Here is a 13,288-nt window from a genome sequence, read left to right on the forward strand (position 1 = left end):
CTCCCTTGGGTCTATCAGGGCAGCACAAGTTTGAGGTGGGGACAACTTCGGTCTGGGGTCCATCCTTCGATATAAGGTTTTTTTGCAGTGAGGCCCCAGCCTAGGGCCCGGGAACCCTGGGCACATCCTTTGGCCATTTTCCCTGGGAAAGAAAAGTCAGCAGTCCAGGTTCCTGATGTCAGTTTGTAGGGCTCCCTTGGGTCTATCAGGGCAGCACAAGTTTGAGGTGGGGACAACTTCGGTGTGGGGTCCATCCTTCGTTATAAGGATTTTTTGCAGTCAGGGCCAGGGGTCCCTGGGCACATCCTTTTTCCATTTTCCCTGGGAAAGAAAACTCAGCAGTCCAGGTTCCTGATGTCAGTTTGTAGGGCTCCCTTGGGTCTATCAGGGCAGCACAAGTTTGAGGTGGGGACAACTTCGGTGTGGGGTCCATCCTTCGATATAAGGATTTTTTGCAGTCAGGGCCAGGGGCCCCTGGGCACATCCTTTTTCCATTTTCCCTGGGAAAGAAAACTCAGCAGTCCAAGTTCCTGATGTCAGTTTGTAGGGCTCCCTTGGGTCTATCAGGGCAGCACAAGTTTGAGGTGGGGACATCTTCGGTGTGGGGTCCATCCTTCGATATATGGATTTTTTGCAGTCAGGGGCCCCTGGGCACATCCTTTTTCCATTTTCCCTGGGAAAGAAAACTCAGCAGTCCAGGTTCCTGATGTCAGTTTGTAGGGCTCCCTTGGGTCTATCAGGACAGCACAAGTTTGAGGTGGGGACAACTTCGGTCTGGGGTCCATCCTTCGATATAAGGATTCTTTGCAGTGAGGCCCCTGGGCACATCCTTTTTCCATTTTCCCTGGGAAAGAAAACTCAGCAGTCCAGGTTCCTGATGTCAGTTTGTAGGGCTCCCTTGGGTCTATCAGGGCAGCACAAGTTTGAGGTGGGGACAACTTCGGTGTGGGGTCCATCCTTCGATATAAGGATTTTTTGCAGTCAGGGCCAGGGGCCCCTGGGCACATCCTTTTTCCATTTTCCCTGGGAAAGAAAACTCAGCAGTCCAGGTTCCTGATGTCAATTTGTAGGGTTCCCTTGGGTCTATCAGGGCAGCACAAGTTTGAGGTGGGGACAACTTCGGTGTTGGGTCCACCCTTCGATTTAAGGATTTTTTGCAGTCAGGGCCTGGGGCCCAGGGCCACGGGCCCCTGGGCACATCCTTTTTCCATTTTCCCTGGGAAAGAAAACTCAGCAGTCCAGGTTCCTGATGTCAGTTTGTAGGGCTCCCTTGGGTCTATCAGGGCAGCACAAGTTTGAGGTGGGGACAACTTCGTTGTGGGGTCCATCCTTCGATATAAGGATTTTTTGCAGTCAGGGCCAGGGTCCCCTGGGCACATCCTTTGGCCATTTTCCCTGGGAAAGAAAACTCAGCAGTCCAGGTTCCTGATGTCAATTTGTAGGGCTCCCTTGGGTCTATCAGGGCAGCACAAGTTTGAGGTGGGGACAACTTCGGTGTGGGGTCCATCCTTCGATATAAGGATTCTTTGCAGTCAGGGCCAGGGGCCCCTGGGCACATCCTTTTTCCATTTTCCCTGGGAAAGAAAACTCAGCAGTCCAGGTTCCTGATGTCAGTTTGTAGGGCTCCCTTGGGTCTATCAGGGCAGCACAAGTTTGAGGTGGGGACAACTTCGGTGTGGGGTCCATCCTTCGATATAAGGATTTTTTGTAGTCCGGGCCAGGGGCCCCTGGGCACATCCTTTTTCCATTTTCCCTGGGAAAGAAAACTCAGCAGTCCAGGTTCCTGATGTCAGTTTGTAGGGCTCCCTTTGGTCTATCAGGGCAGCACAAGTTTGAAGTGGGGACAACTTCGGTGTGGGGTCCATCCTTCGTTATAAGGATTTTTTGCAGTCAGGGCCAGGGGCCCCTGGGCGCATCCTTTTTCCATTTTCCCTGGGAAAGAAAACTCAGCAGTCCAGGTTCCTGATGTCAGTTTGTAGGGCTCCCTTGGGTCTATCAGGGCAGCACAAGTTTGAGGTGGGGACATCTTCGGTGTGGGGTCCATCCTTCGATATAAGGATTCTTTGCTGTGAGGCCCCAGCCCAGGGCCAGGGGCCCCTGGGCACATCCTTTTTCCATTTTCCCTGGGAAAGAAAACTCAGCAGTCCAGGTTCCTGATGTCAGTTTGTAGGGCTCCCTTGGGTCTATCAGGGCAGCACAAGTTTGAGGTGGGGACAACTTCGGTGTGGGGTCCATCCTTCGATATAAGGATTTTTTGCAGTCAGGGCCAGGGGCCCCTGGGCACATCCTTTTTCCATTTTCCCTGGGAAAGAAAACTCAGCAGTCCAAGTTCCTGATGTCAGTTTGTAGGGCTCCCTTGGGTCTATCAGGGCAGCACAAGTTTGAGGTGGGGACATCTTCGGTGTGGGGTCCATCCTTCGATATATGGATTTTTTGCAGTCAGGGGCCCCTGGGCACATCCTTTTTCCATTTTCCCTGGGAAAGAAAACTCAGCAGTCCAGGTTCCTGATGTCAGTTTGTAGGGCTCCCTTGGGTCTATCAGGACAGCACAAGTTTGAGGTGGGGACAACTTCGGTCTGGGGTCCATCCTTCGATATAAGGATTCTTTGCAGTGAGGCCCCTGGGCACATCCTTTTTCCATTTTCCCTGGGAAAGAAAACTCAGCAGTCCAGGTTCCTGATGTCAGTTTGTAGGGCTCCCTTGGGTCTATCAGGGCAGCACAAGTTTGAGGTGGGGACAACTTCGGTGTGGGGTCCATCCTTCGATATAAGGATTCTTTGCAGTGAGGCCCCAGCCCAGGGCCAGGGGACCCTGGGCACATCCTTTTTTCATTTTCCCTGGGAAAGAAAACTCAGCAGTCCAGGTTCCTGATGTCAGTTTGTAGGGCTCCCTTGGGTCTATCAGGGCAGCACAAGTTTGAGGTGGGGACAACTTCGGTGTGGGGTCCATCCTTCGATATAAGGATTTTTTGCAGTCAGGGCCAGGGGCCCCTGGGCACATCCTTTTTCCATTTTCCCTGGGAAAGAAAACTCAGCAGTCCAGGTTCCTGATGTCAGTTTGTAGGGCTCCCTTGGGTCTATCAGGGCAGCACAAGTTTGAGGTGGGGACAACTTCGGTGTGGGGTCCATCCTTCGATATAAGGATTCTTTGCAGTCAGGGCCAGGGGCCCCTGGGCACATCCTTTTTCCATTTTCCCTGGGAAAGAAAACTCAGCAGTCCAGGTTCCTGATGTCAGTTTGTAGGGCTCCCTTGGGTCTATCAGGGCAGCACAAGTTTGAGGTGGGGACAACTTCGGTGTGGGGTCCATCCTTCGATATAAGGATTTTTTGCAGTCAGGGCCAGGGGCCCCTGGGCACATCCTTTTTCCATTTTCCCTGGGAAAGAAAACTCAGCAGTCCAGGTTCCTGATGTCAGTTTGTAGGGCTCCCTTGGGTCTATCAGGGCAGCACAAGTTTGAGGTGGGGACATCTTCGGTGTGGGGTCCATCCTTCGATATATGGATTTTTTGCAGTCAGGGGCCCCTGGGCACATCCTTTTTCCATTTTCCCTGGGAAAGAAAACTCAGCAGTCCAGGTTCCTGATGTCAGTTTGTAGGGCTCCCTTGGGTCTATCAGGACAGCACAAGTTTGAGGTGGGGACAACTTCGGTCTGGCGTCCATCCTTCGATATAAGGATTCTTTGCAGTGAGGCCCCTGGGCACATCCTTTTTCCATTTTCCCTGGGAAAGAAAACTCAGCAGTCCAGGTTCCTGATGTCAGTTTGTAGGGCTCCCTTGGGTCTATCAGGGCAGCACAAGTTTGAGGTGGGGACAACTTCGGTGTGGGGTCCATCCTTCGATATAAGGATTCTTTGCAGTGAGGCCCCAGCCCAGGGCCAGGGGACCCTGGGCACATCCTTTTTTCATTTTCCCTGGGAAAGAAAACTCAGCAGTCCAGGTTCCTGATGTCAGTTTGTAGGGCTCCCTTGGGTCTATCAGGGCAGCACAAGTTTGAGGTGGGGACAACTTCGGTGTGGGGTCCATCCTTCGATATAAGGATTTTTTGCAGTCAGGGCCAGGGGCCCCTGGGCACATCCTTTTTCCATTTTCCCTGGGAAAGAAAACTCAGCAGTCCAGGTTCCTGATGTCAGTTTGTAGGGCTCCCTTGGGTCTATCAGGGCAGCACAAGTTTGAGGTGGGGACAACTTCGGTGTGAGGTCCATCCTTCGATATAAGGATTCTTTGCAGTCAGGGCCAGGGGCCCCTGGGCACATCCTTTTTCCATTTTCCCTGGGAAAGAAAACTCAGCAGTCCAGGTTCCTGATGTCAGTTTGTAGGGCTCCCTTGGGTCTATCAGGGCAGCACAAGTTTGAGGTGGGGACAACTTCGGTGTGGGGTCCATCCTTCGATATAAGGATTTTTTGCAGTCAGGGCCAGGGTCCCCTGGGCACATCCTTTGGCCATTTTCCCTGGGAAAGAAAACTCAGCAGTCCAGGTTCCTGATGTCAATTTGTAGGGCTCCCTTGGGTCTATCAGGGCAGCACAAGTTTGAGGTGGGGACAACTTCGGTGTGGGGTCCATCCTTCGATATAAGGATTCTTTCCAGTCAGGGCCAGGGGCCCCTGGGCACATCCTTTTTCCATTTTCCCTGGGAAAGAAAACTCAGCAGTCCAGGTTCCTGATGTCAGTTTGTAGGGCTCCCTTGGGTCTATCAGGGCAGCACAAGTTTGAGGTGGGGACAACTTCGGTGTGGGGTCCATCCTTCGATATAAGAATTTTTGGCAGTCAGGGCCAGGGTTCCCTGGGCACATCCTTTTTCCATTTTCCCTGGGAAAGAAAACTCAGCACTCCAGGTTCCTGATGTCAGTTTGTAGGGCTCCCTTGGGTCTATCAGGGCAGCACAAGTTTGAGGTGGGGACAACTTCGGTGTGGGGTCCATCCTTCGATATAAGGATTCTTTGCAGTGAGGCCCCAGCCCAGGGCCAGGGGCCCCTGGGCACATCCTTTGGCCATTTTCCCTGGGAAAGAAAAGTCAGCAGTCCAGGTTCCTGATGTCAGTTTGTAGGGCTCCCTTGGGTCTATCAGGGCAGCACAAGTTTGAGGTGGGGACAACTTCGGTGTGGGGTCCATCCTTCGATATAAGGTTTTTTTGCAGTGAGGCCCCAGCCCAGGGCCAGGGAACCCTGGGCACATCCTTTTTCCATTTTCCCTGGGAAAGAAAACTCAGCAGTCCAGTTTCCTGATGTCAGTTTGTAGGGTTCCCTTGGGTCTATCAGGGCAGCACTAATTTGAGGTGGGGACAACTTCGGTGTGGGGTCCATCCTTCGATATAAGGATTCTTTGCAGTCAGGGCCAGGGGCCCCTGGGCACATCCTTTTTCCATTTTCCCTGGGAAAGAAAACTCAGCAGTCCAGGTTCCTGATGTCAGTTTGTAGGGCTCCCTTGGGTCTATCAGGGCAGCACAAGTTTGAGGTGGGGACAACTTCGGTGTGGGGTCCATCCTTCGATATAAGGATTCTTTGCAGTGAGGCCCCAGCCCAGGGCCAGGGGCCCCTGGGCACATCCTTTGGCCATTTTCCCTGGGAAAGAAAACTCAGCAGTCCAGGTTCCTGATGTCAGTTTGTAGGGCTCCCTTGGGTCTATCAGGGCAGCACAAGTTTGAGGTGGGGACAACTTCGGTGTGGGGTCCATCCTTCGATATAAGGTTTTTTTGCAGTGAGGCCCCAGCCCAGGGCCAGGGAACCCTGGGCACATCCTTTGGCCATTTTCCCTGGGAAAGAAAAGTCAGCAGTCCAGGTTCCTGATGTCAGTTTGTAGGGCTCCCTTGGGTCTATCAGGGCAGCACAAGTTTGAGGTGGGCACAACTTCGGTGTGGGGTCCATCCTTCGTTATAAGGATTTTTTGCAGTCAGGGCCAGGGGCCCCTGGGCACATCCTTTTTCCATTTTCCCTGGGAAAGAAAACTCAGCAGTCCAGGTTCCTGATGTCAGTTTGTAGGGCTCCCTTGGGTCTATCAGGGCAGCACAAGTTTGAGGTGGGGACAACTTCGGTGTGGGGTCCATCCTTCGATATAAGGATTTTTTGCAGTCAGGGCCAGGGGCCCCTGGGCACATCCTTTTTCCATTTTCCCTGGGAAAGAAAACTCAGCAGTCCAAGTTCCTGATGTCAGTTTGTAGGGCTCCCTTGGGTCTATCAGGGCAGCACAAGTTTGAGGTGGGGACATCTTCGGTGTGGGGTCCATCCTTCGATATATGGATTTTTTGCAGTCAGGGGCCCCTGGGCACATCCTTTTTCCATTTTCCCTGGGAAAGAAAACTCAGCAGTCCAGGTTCCTGATGTCAGTTTGTAGGGCTCCCTTGGGTCTATCAGGACAGCACAACTTTGAGGTGGGGACAACTTCGGTCTGGGGTCCATCCTTCGATATAAGGATTCTTTGCAGTGAGGCCCCTGGGCACATCCTTTTTCCATTTTCCCTGGGAAAGAAAACTCAGCAGTCCAGGTTCCTGATGTCAGTTTGTAGGGCTCCCTTGGGTCTATCAGGGCAGCACAAGTTTGAGGTGGGGACAACTTCGGTCTGGGGTCCATCCTTCGATATAAGGATTCTTTGCAGTGAGGCCCCAGCCCAGGGCCAGGGGACCCTGGGCACATCCTTTTTTCATTTTCCCTGGGAAAGAAAACTCAGCAGTCCAGGTTCCTGATGTCAGTTTGTAGGGCTCCCTTGGGTCTATCAGGGCAGCACAAGTTTGAGGTGGGGACAACTTCGGTGTGGGGTCCATCCTTCGATATAAGGATTTTTTGCAGTCAGGGCCAGGGGCCCCTGGGCACATCCTTTTTCCATTTTCCCTGGGAAAGAAAACTCAGCAGTCCAGGTTCCTGATGTCAGTTTGTAGGGCTCCCTTGGGTCTATCAGGGCAGCACAAGTTTGAGGTGGGGACAACTTCGGAGTGAGGTCCATCCTTCGATATAAGGATTCTTTGCAGTCAGGGCCAGGGGCCCCTGGGCACATCCTTTTTCCATTTTCCCTGGGAAAGAAAACTCAGCAGTCCAGGTTCCTGATGTCAGTTTGTAGGGCTCCCTTGGGTCTATCAGGGCAGCACAAGTTTGAGGTGGGGACAACTTCGGTGTGGGGTCCATCCTTCGATATAAGGATTTTTTGCAGTCAGGGCCAGGGTCCCCTGGGCACATCCTTTGGCCATTTTCCCTGGGAAAGAAAACTCAGCAGTCCAGGTTCCTGATGTCAATTTGTAGGGCTCCCTTGGGTCTATCAGGGCAGCACAAGTTTGAGGTGGGGACAACTTCGGTGTGGGGTCCATCCTTCGATATAAGGATTCTTTGCAGTCAGGGCCAGGGGCCCCTGGGCACATCCTTTTTCCATTTTCCCTGGGAAAGAAAACTCAGCAGTCCAGGTTCCTGATGTCAGTTTGTAGGGCTCCCTTGGGTCTATCAGGGCAGCACAAGTTTGAGGTGGGGACAACTTCGGTGTGGGGTCCATCCTTCGATATAAGAATTTTTGGCAGTCAGGGCCAGGGTTCCCTGGGCACATCCTTTTTCCATTTTCCCTGGGAAAGAAAACTCAGCAGTCCAGGTTCCTGATGTCAGTTTGTAGGGCTCCCTTGGGTCTATCAGGGCAGCACAAGTTTGAGGTGGGGACAACTTCGGTGTTGGGTCCATCCTTCGATATAAGGATTCTTTGCAGTGAGGCCCCAGCCCAGGGCCAGGGGCCCCTGGGCACATCCTTTGGCCATTTTCCCTGGGAAAGAAAAGTCAGCAGTCCAGGTTCCTGATGTCAGTTTGTAGGGCTCCCTTGGGTCTATCAGGGCAGCACAAGTTTGAGGTGGGGACAACTTCGGTGTGGGGTCCATCCTTCGATATAAGGTTTTTTTGCAGTGAGGCCCCAGCCCAGGGCCAGGGAACCCTGGGCACATCCTTTTTCCATTTTCCCTGGGAAAGAAAACTCAGCAGTCCAGTTTCCTGATGTCAGTTTGTAGGGTTCCCTTGGGTCTATCAGGGCAGCACTAATTTGAGGTGGGGACAACTTTGGTGTGGGGTCCATCCTTCGATATAAGGATTCTTTGCAGTCAGGGCCAGGGGCCCCTGGGCACATCCTTTTTCCATTTTCCCTGGGAAAGAAAACTCAGCAGTCCAGGTTCCTGATGTCAGTTTGTAGGGCTCCCTTGGGTCTATCAGGGCAGCACAAGTTTGAGGTGGGGACAACTTCGGTGTGGGGTCCATCCTTCGATATAAGGATTCTTTGCAGTGAGGCCCCAGCCCAGGGCCAGGGGCCCCTGGGCACATCCTTTGGCCATTTTCCCTGGGAAAGAAAACTCAGCAGTCCAGGTTCCTGATGTCAGTTTGTAGGGCTCCCTTGGGTCTATCAGGGCAGCACAAGTTTGAGGTGGGGACAACTTCGGTGTGGGGTCCATCCTTCGATATAAGGTTTTTTTGCAGTGAGGCCCCAGCCCAGGGCCAGGGAACCCTGGGCACATCCTTTGGCCATTTTCCCTGGGAAAGAAAAGTCAGCAGTCCAGGTTCCTGATGTCAGTTTGTAGGGCTCCCTTGGGTCTATCAGGGCAGCACAAGTTTGAGGTGGGGACAACTTCGGTGTGGGGTCCATCCTTCGTTATAAGGATTTTTTGCAGTCAGGGCCAGGGGCCCCTGGGCACATCCTTTTTCCATTTTCCCTGGGAAAGAAAACTCAGCAGTCCAGGTTCCTGATGTCAGTTTGTAGGGCTCCCTTGGGTCTATCAGGGCAGCACAAGTTTGAGGTGGGGACAACTTCGGTGTGGGGTCCATCCTTCGATATAAGGATTTTTTGCAGTCAGGGCCAGGGGCCCCTGGGCACATCCTTTTTCCATTTTCCCTGGGAAAGAAAACTCAGCAGTCCAAGTTCCTGATGTCAGTTTGTAGGGCTCCCTTGGGTCTATCAGCGCAGCACAAGTTTGAGGTGGGGACATCTTCGGTGTGGGGTCCATCCTTCGATATATGGATTTTTTGCAGTCAGGGGCCCCTGGGCACATCCTTTTTCCATTTTCCCTGGGAAAGAAAACTCAGCAGTCCAGGTTCCTGATGTCAGTTTGTAGGGCTCCCTTGGGTCTATCAGGACAGCACAAGTTTGAGGTGGGGACAACTTCGGTCTGGGGTCCATCCTTCGATATAAGGATTCTTTGCAGTGAGGCCCCTGGGCACATCCTTTTTCCATTTTCCCTGGGAAAGAAAACTCAGCAGTCCAGGTTCCTGATGTCAGTTTGTAGGGCTCCCTTGGGTCTATCAGGGCAGCACAAGTTTGAGGTGGGGACAACTTCGGTCTGGGGTCCATCCTTCGATATAAGGATTCTTTGCAGTGAGGCCCCAGCCCAGGGCCAGGGGACCCTGGGCACATCCTTTTTTCATTTTCCCTGGGAAAGAAAACTCAGCAGTCCAGGTTCCTGATGTCAGTTTGTAGGGCTCCCTTGGGTCTATCAGGGCAGCACAAGTTTGAGGTGGGGACAACTTCGGTGTGGGGTCCATCCTTCGATATAAGGATTTTTTGCAGTCAGGGCCAGGGGCCCCTGGGCACATCCTTTTTCCATTTTCCCTGGGAAAGAAAACTCAGCAGTCCAGGTTCCTGATGTCAATTTGTAGGGTTCCCTTGGGTCTATCAGGGCAGCACAAGTTTGAGGTGGGGACAACTTCGGTGTTGGGTCCATCCTTCGATATAAGGATTTTTTGCAGTCAGGGCCAGGGGCCCAGGGCCACGGGCCCCTGGGCACATCCTTTTTCCATTTTCCCTGGGAAAGAAAACTCAGCAGTCCAGGTTCCTGATGTCAGTTTGTAGGGCTCCCTTGGGTCTATCAGGGCAGCACAAGTTTGAGGTGGGGACAACTTCAGTGTGGGGTCCATCCTTCGATATAAGGATTTTTTGCAGTCAGGGCCACGGGCCCCTGGGCACATCCTTTTTCCATTTTCCCTGGGAAAGAAAACTCAGCAGTCCAGGTTCCTGATGTCAGTTTGTAGGGCTCCCTTGGGTCTATCAGGGCAGCACAAGTTTGAGGTGGGGACAACTTCGGTGTGAGGTCCATCCTTCGATATAAGGATTCTTTGCAGTCAGGGCCAGGGGCCCCTGGGCACATCCTTTTTCCATTTTCCCTGGGAAAGAAAACTCAGCAGTCCAGGTTCCTGATGTCAATTTGTAGGGCTCCCTTGGGTCTATCAGGGCAGCACAAGTTTGAGGTGGGGACAACTTCGGTGTGGGGTCCATCCTTCGATATAAGGATTCTTTGCAGTCAGGGCCAGGGGCCCCTGGGCACATCCTTTTTCCATTTTCCCAGGGAAAGAAAACTCAGCAGTCCAGGTTCCTGATGTCAGTTTGTAGGGCTCCCTTGGGTCTATCAGGGCAGCACAAGTTTGAGGTGGGGACAACTTCGGTGTGGGGTCCATCCTTCGATATAAGAATTTTTGGCAGTCAGGGCCAGGGTTCCCTGGGCACATCCTTTTTCCATTTTCCCTGGGAAAGAAAACTCAGCACTCCAGGTTCCTGATGTCAGTTTGTAGGGCTCCCTTGGGTCTATCAGGGCAGCACAAGTTTGAGGTGGGGACAACTTCGGTGTGGGGTCCATCCTTCGATATAAGGATTCTTTGCAGTGAGGCCCCAGCCCAGGGCCAGAGGCCCCTGGGCACATCCTTTGGCCATTTTCCCTGGGAAAGAAAAGTCAGCAGTCCAGGTTCCTGATGTCAGTTTGTAGGGCTCCCTTGGGTCTATCAGGGCAGCACAAGTTTGAGGTGGGGACAACTTCGGTGTGGGGTCCATCCTTCGATATAAGGTTTTTTTGCAGTGAGGCCCCAGCCCAGGGCCAGGGAACCCTGGGCACATCCTTTTTCCATTTTCCCTGGGAAAGAAAACTCAGCAGTCCAGTTTCCTGATGTCAGTTTGTAGGGTTCCCTTGGGTCTATCAGGGCAGCACTAATTTGAGGTGGGGACAACTTCGGTGTGGGGTCCATCCTTCGATATAAGGATTCTTTGCAGTCAGGGCCAGGGGCCCCTGGGCACATCCTTTTTCCATTTTCCCTGGGAAAGAAAACTCAGCAGTCCAGGTTCCTGATGTCAGTTTGTAGGGCTCCCTTGGGTCTATCAGGGCAGCACAAGTTTGAGGTGGGGACAACTTCGGTGTGGGGTCCATCCTTCGATATAAGGATTCTTTGCAGTCAGGGCCAGGGGCCCCTGGGCACATCCTTTTTCCATTTTCCCTGGGAAAGAAAACTCAGCAGTCCAGGTTCCTGATGTCAGTTTGTAGGGCTCCCTTGGGTCTATCAGGGCAGCACAAGTTTGAGGTGGGGACAACTTCGGTGTGGGGTCCATCCTTTGATATAAGGATTTTTTGCAGTCAGGGCCAGGGGCCCCTGGGCACATCCTTTTTCCATTTTCCCTGGGAAAGAAAACTCAGCAGTCCAGGTTCCTGATGTCAGTTTGTAGGGCTCCCTTGGGTCTATCAGGGCAGCACAAGTTTGAGGTGGGGACAACTTCGGTGTGGGGTCCATCCTTCGATATAAGAATTTTTGGCAGTCAGGGCCAGGGTTCTTTGGGCACATCCTTTTTCCATTTTCCCTGGGAAAGAAAACTCAGCAGTCCAGGTTCCTGATGTCAGTTTGTAGGGCTCCCTTGGGTCTATCAGGGCAGCACAAGTTTGAGGTGGGGACAACTTTGGTGTGGGGTCCATCCTTTGATATAAGGATTCTTTGCAGTCAGGGCCAGGGGCCCCTGGGCACATCCTTTTTCCATTTTCCCTGGGAAAGAAAACTCAGCAGTCCAGGTTGCTGATGTCAGTTTGTAGGGCTCCCTTGGGTCTATCAGGGCAGCACAAGTTTGAGGTGGGGACAACTTCGGTGTGGGGTCCATCCTTCGATATAAGGTTTTTTTGCAGTGAGGCCCCAGCCCAGGGCCAGGGAACCCTGGGCACATCCTTTTTCCATTTTCCCTGGGAAAGAAAACTCAGCAGTCCAGGTTCCTGATGTCAGTTTGTAGGGCTCCCTTGGGTCTATCAGGGCAGCACAAGTTTGAGGTGGGGACAACTTCGGTGTGGGGTCCATCCTTCGATATAAGGATTTTTTGCAGTCAGGGCCAGGGGCCCCTGGGCACATCCTTTTTCCATTTTCCCTGGGAAAGAAAACTCAGCAGTCCAGGTTCCTGATGTCAGTTTGTAGGGCTCCCTTGGGTCTATCAGGGCAGCACAAGTTTGAGGTGGGGACAACTTTGGTGTGGGGTCCATCCTTCGATATAAGGATTTTTTGCAATCAGGGCCAGGGGCCCCCGGGCACATCCTTTTTCCATTTTCCCTGGGAAAGAAAACTCAGCAGTCCAGGTTCCTGATGTCAGTTTGTAGGGCTCCCTTGGGTCTATCAGGGCAGCACAAGTTTGAGGTGGGGACATCTTCGGTGTGGGGTCCATCCTTTGATATAAGGATTCTTTGCAGTCAGGGCCAGGGGCCCCCGGGCACATCCTTTTTCCATTTTCCCTGGGAAAGAAAACTCAGCAGTCCAGGTTCCTGATGTCAGTTTGTAGGGCTCCCTTGGGTCTATCAGGGCAGCACAAGTTTGAGGTGGGGACAACTTCGGTGTGGGGTCCATCCTTCGATATAAGGATTCTTTGCAGTGAGGCCCCAGCCCAGGGCCAGGGGCCCGTGGGCACATCCTTTTTCCATTTTCCCTGGGAAAAGTAAACTCAGCAGTCCAGGTTCCTGATGTCAGTCTGTAGGGCTCCGTTGGGTCTATCAGGGCAGCACAAGTTTGAGGTGGGGACAACTTCGGTGTGGGGTCCATCCTTCGATATAAGGATTTTTTGCAGTCAGGGCCAGGGGCCCCTGGGCACATCCTTTTTCCATTTTCCCTGGGAAAGAAAAGTCAGCAGTCCAGGTTCCTGATGTCAGTTTGTAGGGCTCCCTTGGGTCTATCAGGGCAGCACAAGTTTGAGGTGGGGACAACTTCGGTGTGGGGTCCATCCTTCGATATAAGGATTTTTTGCAGTCAGGGCCAGGGAACCCTGGGCACATCCTTTTTCCATTTTCCCTGGGAAAGAAAACTCAGCAGTCCAGGTTCCTGATGTCAGTTTGTAGGGCTCCCTTGGGTCTATCAGGGCAGCACAAGTTTGAGGTGGGGACAACTTTGGTGTGGGGTCCATCCTTCGATATAAGGATTCTTTGCAGTCAGGGCCAGGGGCCCCTGGGCACATCCTTTTTCCATTTTCCCTGGGAAAGAAAACTCAGCAGTCCAGGTTCCTGATGTCAGTTTGTAGGGCTCCCTTGGGTCTATCAGGGCAGCACAAGTTTGAGGTGGGGACATC

Source organism: Lonchura striata, chromosome 31 (assembly GCF_050655825.1).
Source record: "Lonchura striata isolate lonStrDom1 chromosome 31, ASM5065582v1, whole genome shotgun sequence".
Taxonomy (NCBI): Eukaryota; Metazoa; Chordata; class Aves; order Passeriformes; family Estrildidae; genus Lonchura; species Lonchura striata.